At 41.9% G+C, this 7,043-nt stretch overlaps 1 non-coding gene across 1 annotated transcript; it reads left to right on the top strand.

Moving 5' to 3' along the window:
- Positions 1 to 6,661: 6,661 nt before the first annotated feature.
- Positions 6,662 to 6,769, top strand: LOC148576095 (small nucleolar RNA R71). Its single transcript, XR_015904522.1, has one exon. It is a non-coding gene; the product is annotated as a small nucleolar RNA R71 (small nucleolar RNA).
- The last annotated feature ends 274 nt before the right edge of the window (positions 6,770 to 7,043 follow it).

The following is a 7,043-nucleotide window of genomic DNA, read 5'->3' as shown; positions in this document are numbered from 1 at the left end:
AATCCTTTCTACGGGTACTTACTGTCCGTTCTAGGATTCTCTTTAATTCTCTGTTAGAGACTTCAGCTTGCCCATTAGTTTGTGGATGATATGGAGTAGCTACTGGTGCGCAGAAATTGTGATTACACTTTAATTATGTAAAATTCATCGCTCTTTCTTTCCCTGGTAATGGCGCCAAAAACATGATGCCAATACCATGGTTCACAACTTCGCACAACTAACCAGCAAGTGCACTGGGTCGTCCAAGTAATACCTTACGTGAGTAAGGGTCGAATCCCACGGAGATTGTTGATATGAAGTAAGCTATGGTCACCTTGTAAATCTCAGTCAGGCGGATATAAAATAGTAATGGGGTTTTCGAAATTTATAAAATAGGGATAGAAATACTTATGTAATTCATTGATGAGAATTTCAGATAAGCGAATAGAGATGCTTTCGTTCCTCTGAACCTCTGCTTTCCTGCTATCTTCATCCAATCAGTCTTACTCCTTTCCATGGCTGGCTTTATGTGATACATCACCACTGTCAATGGCTACTTTCGGTCTTCTCTCGGGAAAATGATCCAAATGCCCTGTCACGGCACGGCTAATCGTCTGGAGGCATCACCCTTGTCAATGGTTTCATCCTATCCTCTCAGTGAAAATGGTCAACGCACCCTGTCACGGCACGACTATTCATCTGTCGGTTCTCGATCATGCTGGAATAGGATTTACTATCCTTTTGCGTCTGTCACCACGCCCGGCAATCGCGAGTTTGAAGCTTGTCACAGTCATTCAATCATTGAATCCTACTCGGAATACCACAGACAAGGTTTAGACCTTCCGGATTCTCTTGAATGCCGCCATCATTCTAGCTTACACCACGAAGATTCCGATTAAGAGATCTAAGAGATATTCATTCAATTCTAATGTAGAACGGACGTGGTTGTCAGGCACGCGTTCATAGGGAATGATGATGATTGTCACGTTCATCACATTCAGGTTGAAGTGCGAATGAATATCTTAGAAACGAAATAAGATGAATTGAATAGAAAACAGTAGTACTTTGCATTAATCCTTGAGGAACAGCAGAGCTCCACACCTTAATCTATGGAGTGTAGAAACTCTACTGTTAAAATTACATAAGTGAAAGGTCCAGGCATGGCCGAATGGCCAGCCCCCTAAAATGTGATCACAGGATCAGAATACAATCCAGAATATCTAATACAATAGTAAGAGGTCCTATTTATAATAAACTAGTCACTAGGGTTTACAGAAATAAGTAATTGATGCATAAATCCACTTCCGGGGCCCACTTGGTGTGTGCTTGGGCTGAGCTTGAGTGTTGCACGTGTAGAGGTCCTTCTTGGAGTTGAACGCCAGCATTTGTGCCAATTTGGGCGTTCAACTCTGGTTTTGGATCCTTTTCTGGCGCTGGACGCCAGAATTGGGCAGAGAACTGGCGTTGAACGCCAGTTTGCGTCATCTAAACTTGGCCAAAGTATGGACTATTATATATTGCTGAAAAGCCCTGGATGTCTACTTTCCAACGCAATTAGAAGCGCGCCATTTGGAGTTCTGTAGCTCCAGAAAATCTACTTTGAGTGTAGGGAGGTCAGAATCCAACAGCATCAGCAGTCATTCTTCAACCTCTGAATCTGATTTTTGCTCAAGTCCCTCAATTTCAGTCAGAAAATAACTGAAATCACAGAAAAACACACAAACTCATAGTAAAGTCCAGAAATGTGAATTTAACATAAAAACTAATGAAAACATCCCTAAAAGTAACTAGATCCTACTAAAAACATACTAAAAACAATGCCAAAAAGCGTATAAATTATCCGCTCATCACAACACCAAACTTAAATTGTTGCTTGTCCCCAAGCAACTGAAAATCAAATAGGATAAAAAGAAGAGAATATACTATAAATTCCAAACTATCAATGAAACATATCTTCAATCATATGAGTGGGACTTATACCTTTTTGCCTCTTGAATAGTTTTGGCATCTCACTTTATCCATTGAGGTTCAGAATGATTGGCATCTATAGGAACTCAGAGTTCAGATAGTGTTATTGACTCTCCTAGTTCAGTATGATGATTCTTGAACACAGCTTCTTTATGAGTCTTGGCCGTGGCCCTAAGCACTTTGTTTTCCAGTATTACCACCGGATACATAAATGCCACAGACACATAATTGGGTGAACCTTTTCAGATTGTGACTAAGCTTTGCTAAAGTCCCCAATTAGAGGTGTCCAGGGTTCTTAAGCACACTCTTTTTTTGCTTTGGACCTTGACTTTAACCGCTCAGTCTCAAGTTTTCACTTGACACCTACACGCCACAAGCACATGGTTAGGGACAACTTGGTTTAGCCGCTTAGACCAGGATTTTATTCCTTTAGGCCCTCCTATCCACTGATGCTCAAAGCCTTGGGATCCTTTTTATTTTCCCTTGCCTTTTGGTTTTAAGGGTTATTGGCTTTTTGCTCTTGCCTCTTGGTTTTAAGAGCTTTTGGCTTTTTCTGCTTGCTTTTTCTTTTTCTTTCTATTTTTTTCGCCTTTTTTTTTTCTGCAAGCTTTATTCTTTGCTGCTTTTTCTTGCTTCAAGAATCATTTTTATGATTTTTCAGATTATCAAATAACATGTCTCCTAGTCATCATTCTTTCAAGAGCCAACATATTTAACATTCTTAAACAACAACTTCAAAAGACATATGCACTGTTCAAGCATTCATTCAGAAAACAAGAAGCATTGTCACCACATCAATATAATTAAGCTAAGTTCAAGGATAAATTCGAAACTCATGTACTTCTTGTTCTTTTGAATTAAAACATTTTTCATTTAAGAGAGGTGATGGATTCATAGGACATTCATAACTTTAAGACATAGTTACTAACTACTAATGATCATGTAATGAAGACACAAACATGGATAAGCACTTAACATAGAAAACAAAAAACAGAAGAAATAAGAACAAGGAATGAATCCACCTTAGCGATGGTGGCGTTTCCTTCTTGAGGAACCAATGATGTCCTTGAGCTCTTCTATGTCTCTTCCTTGTCTTTGTTGCTCCTCCCTCATTGCTTTTTGATCTTCTCTTATTTCATGGAGCATGATGGAGTGCTCTTGATGTTCCACCCTTAATTGTCCCATGTTGGCACTTAATTCTCCTAGGGAGGTGTTGATTTCTCCCAATAGTTTTGTGGAGGAAAATGCATTTGAGGCATCTCCGGGATCTCATGGTGATGAGCTTCCTGCGCCTCTTGAGCTCCATGAATGGGCTCTCTTGCTTGCTCCATCTTTTTCTTAGTGATGGGCTTCTCTTCCTTAATAGGAATGTCTCCTTCTATAAAAGCTCCAGCTGAGTAACATAGATGGCAGATAAGATGAGGAAAAGCTAGCCTTGCCATGGGGGATGACTTTTCGACTATTTTGTAGAGTTCATTAGAGATGACTTCATGAACTTCTATTTCCTCTCCAATCATGATGCTATGAATCATGATGGCCCGATCCACAGTAACTTCAGATCGGTTGCTAGTGGGAATGATTGAGCATTGAATGAACTCCAACCATCCTCTAGCCACAGGCTTGAGGTCCAATCTTCTTAGTTGAACCGACTTGCCTTTGGAGTCAATCTTCCATTGAGCTCCTTCCACACATATGTCCATAAGGACTTGGTCCAACCTTTGATTAAAGTTGACCCTTCTAGTGTAGGGGGCGTTCATCACCTTGCATCATGGGCAAGTTAAAAGCCAACCTCACATTCTCCGGACTAAAATCTAAGTATTTCCCCCGAACCATTGTAACGTAGTTCTTTGGATCCGGGTTCTTACTTTGATCATGGTTCTTGGTGATCCATGCATTGGCATAGAACTCTTGAACCATTAGGATGCCGACTTGTTGGATGGGATTTGTTAGAACTTCCCAACCTCTTCTTTGAATTTCATGTCGGATCTCCGGATACTCATTTCTTTTGAGTTTGAAAGGGACCTCGGGGATCACCTTCTTCTTGGCCACAACATCATAGAAGTAGTCTTGATGGGCTTTGGAGATGAACCTTTCCATCTCCCATGACTCGGAGGTGGAAGCTTTTGTCTTCCCTTTCCCCTTTCTAGAGGATTCTCTGGTCTTAGGTGCCATCAATGGTAATAAAAAAACAAAAAGCTTATGCTTTTACCACACCAAACTTAGAATATTGCTCGCCCTCGAGCAATAAAAGAAAGAATAGAGGAAGAAGAAGAAGAAAATATGGAGAAGAGGGGTGAAGTGTGTTTCGGCCAAGTAGAGAGGAAAGGGTTGTGTTGTGTGAAAATGAGGAAGAATGGAGGGCTATATATAGGGGAGGGAGGGGGGGTTAAGGTTCGGCCATTTAGGGTGGGTTTGGGTGGGAAATTGGTTTTGAATTTTGAAGGTAGGTGGAGTTTATGAGATTGTGTGAAAGAGGGGTGAGAAGAAGTGAGTGGAGGTAGGTGGGGATCCTGTGGGGTCCACAGATCCTGAGATGATCCTGTGGGGTCCATAGATCCTGAGATGATCCTGTGGGGTTCACAGATCCTGAGGTGTTCAAGGATTTACACCCTTGCACCAAATTAGGCATGTAAAATGCCCTTGCACACAACTCTGGGCGTTCAGCGCCAGGTTGGTGCCCATTTTGGGCGTTCAATGCCCATTTGCTGCCATTTCTGGCGTTGAACGCCAGAACCATGCTTGTTCTGGGCGTTCAGCGCCAGGATGCTGCCCATTTTGGGCGTTCAGCGCCAGAACCATGCTCTGTTCTGGCGTTGAACGCCAGACAGGTGCTTCCTCCAGGGTGTGATTTTTCTTCTGCTGTTTTTGATTCCGTTTTCAATTTTTATTTTTATTTTGTGACTCCACATGATCATGAACCTAAGAAAACATGAAAAACAAAAACAAAATTAGATAAATAAACATTGGGTTGCCTCCCAACAAGCGCTTCTTTAATGTCAATAGCTTGACAGTGGGCTCTCATGGAGCCTCACAATTATGCAGAGCTTTGTTGAGACCTCCCAACACCAAACTTAGAGTTTGGATATGGGAGTTCAACACCAAACTTAGAGTTTGGTTGTGGCCTCCCAACACCAAACTTAGAGTTTGACTGTGGGGGCTTTGTTTGACTCTGCTTTGAGAGAAGCGTTTTATGCTTCCTCTCCATGGATGCAGAGAGATATCCTTGAGTTGTAAACACAAGGTTGTCCTCATTCAATTGAAGGACTAGTTCTCCTCTGTCCATATCAATCACAGCTCTTGCTGTGGCCAGGAAAGGTCTTCCTAGGATGATGGATTCATCCTCTTCCTTTCCAGTATCCAAGACTATGAAATCAGTAGGGATGTAAAGGCCCTCAACCTTTACTAACACTTCCTCTACCTGTCCATAAGCCTGTTTTCTTGAATTGTCTGCCATCTCTAATGAGATTTTAGCAGCTTGCACCCCATAGATTTCCAGTTTCTCTATTACAGAGAGGGGCATGAGGTTTATCCCTGAACCAAGGTCACACAGAGCCTTACAGATCATGGTGCCTATGGTGCAAGGTATTATGAACTTTCCAGGATCCTGTCTCTTCTGAGGCAATGTCAGTTGATCCAGATCACTTAGTTCATTGATGAACAAGGGAGGTTCTTCTTCCCAAGTATCAACGCCAAATAATTTGGCATTCAGCTTCATGATTGCACCAAGAAACTTGGCAGTTTGCTCTTCAGTAACATCCTCATTCTCTTCAGAAGAGGAATACTCATCAGAGCTCATGAAGGGCATAAGGAGGTTCAATGGAATCTCTATGGTCTCTAGATGAGCCTCAGAGTCCTTTGGTTCCTCAGAGGGAAGCTCCTTATTGATCACTGGACGTCCCAGGAGGTCTTCCTCCTTGGGATTCACGTCCTCCTCTCCCTCATTGGGTTCGGCCATTTTGGTTATGTCAATGGCCTTGCACTCTCCTTTTGGATTATCTTCTGTATTGCTTGGGAGAGTACTAGGAGGGATTTTAGTGATCCTTTTACTCAGCTGGCCCACTTGTGCTTCCAAATTTCTAATGGAAGACCTTGTTTCATTCATGAAACTTACAGTGGCCTTGGATAGATCAGAGACTAAGTTTGCTAAGCTAGATGGATTCTGCTCAGAATTCTCTATCTGTTGCTGAGTGTGTGATGGAAAAGGCTTGCTATTGCTAAACCTGTTTTTTTCACCATTATTAAAGCCTTGTTGAGGCCTTTGATCCTTCCATGAGAGATTTGGATGATTTCTCCATGATGGATTATAGGTGTTTCCATAAGGTTCACCCATGTAATTTACCTCTGCTATTGCAGGGTTTTCAGGATCATAAGCTTCTTCTTCAGAAGATGCCTCTTGAGTACTGTTGGATGCAGCTTGCATTCCATTCAGACTCTGAGAAATCATATTGACTTGCTGAGTCAATATTTTGTTCTGAGCCAATATGGCATTCAGAGTATCAACTTCAAGAACTCCCTTCTTCATAGGCGTCCCATTACCCACAGGATTCCTTTCAGAAGTGTACATGAACTGGTTGTTAGCAACCATCTCAATGAGTTCCTGAGCTTCTACAGGCATTTTCTTTAGGTGAATGGATCCATCTGCAGAAGTATCCAATGACATCTTAGCTAAGTTAGACAGACCATCATAGAATATGTTCAGGGTGGTCCATTCTGAAAGCATGTCAGAAGGACACTTTTTGGTCAGTCCTTTGTATCTCTCCCAAGCTTCATAGAGGGATTCACCTTCCTTCTGTCTGAAGGTTTGAACATCCACTCTAAGCTTACTCAGCTTTTGAGGAGGAAAGAACTTGGCTAAGAAAGCCTTGACCAGCTTATCCCAAGAGTTCAGGCTGTCTTTAGGTTGAGAATCCAACCATATTCTAGCTCTGTCTCTTACAGCAAAAGGGAAAAGCATGAGCCTGTAGACTTCAGGATCCACTCCATTAGTCTTAACAGTATCACATATATGCAAGAATTCAGTTAAAAAAACTAAAAGGGATCTTCAGATGGAAGTCCATGAAACTTGCAGTTTTGCTGCATCAGAGAAACTAATTGAG

Source organism: Arachis ipaensis, chromosome B1 (genome assembly GCF_059453495.1).
Source record: "Arachis ipaensis isolate K30076 ecotype BB chromosome B1, ASM5945349v1, whole genome shotgun sequence".
NCBI classification, from domain to species: domain Eukaryota; kingdom Viridiplantae; phylum Streptophyta; class Magnoliopsida; order Fabales; family Fabaceae; genus Arachis; species Arachis ipaensis.
The sequence above is the reverse complement of the archived record's forward strand: the minus strand, read 5'-3'. Positions and strand labels throughout refer to the sequence as shown.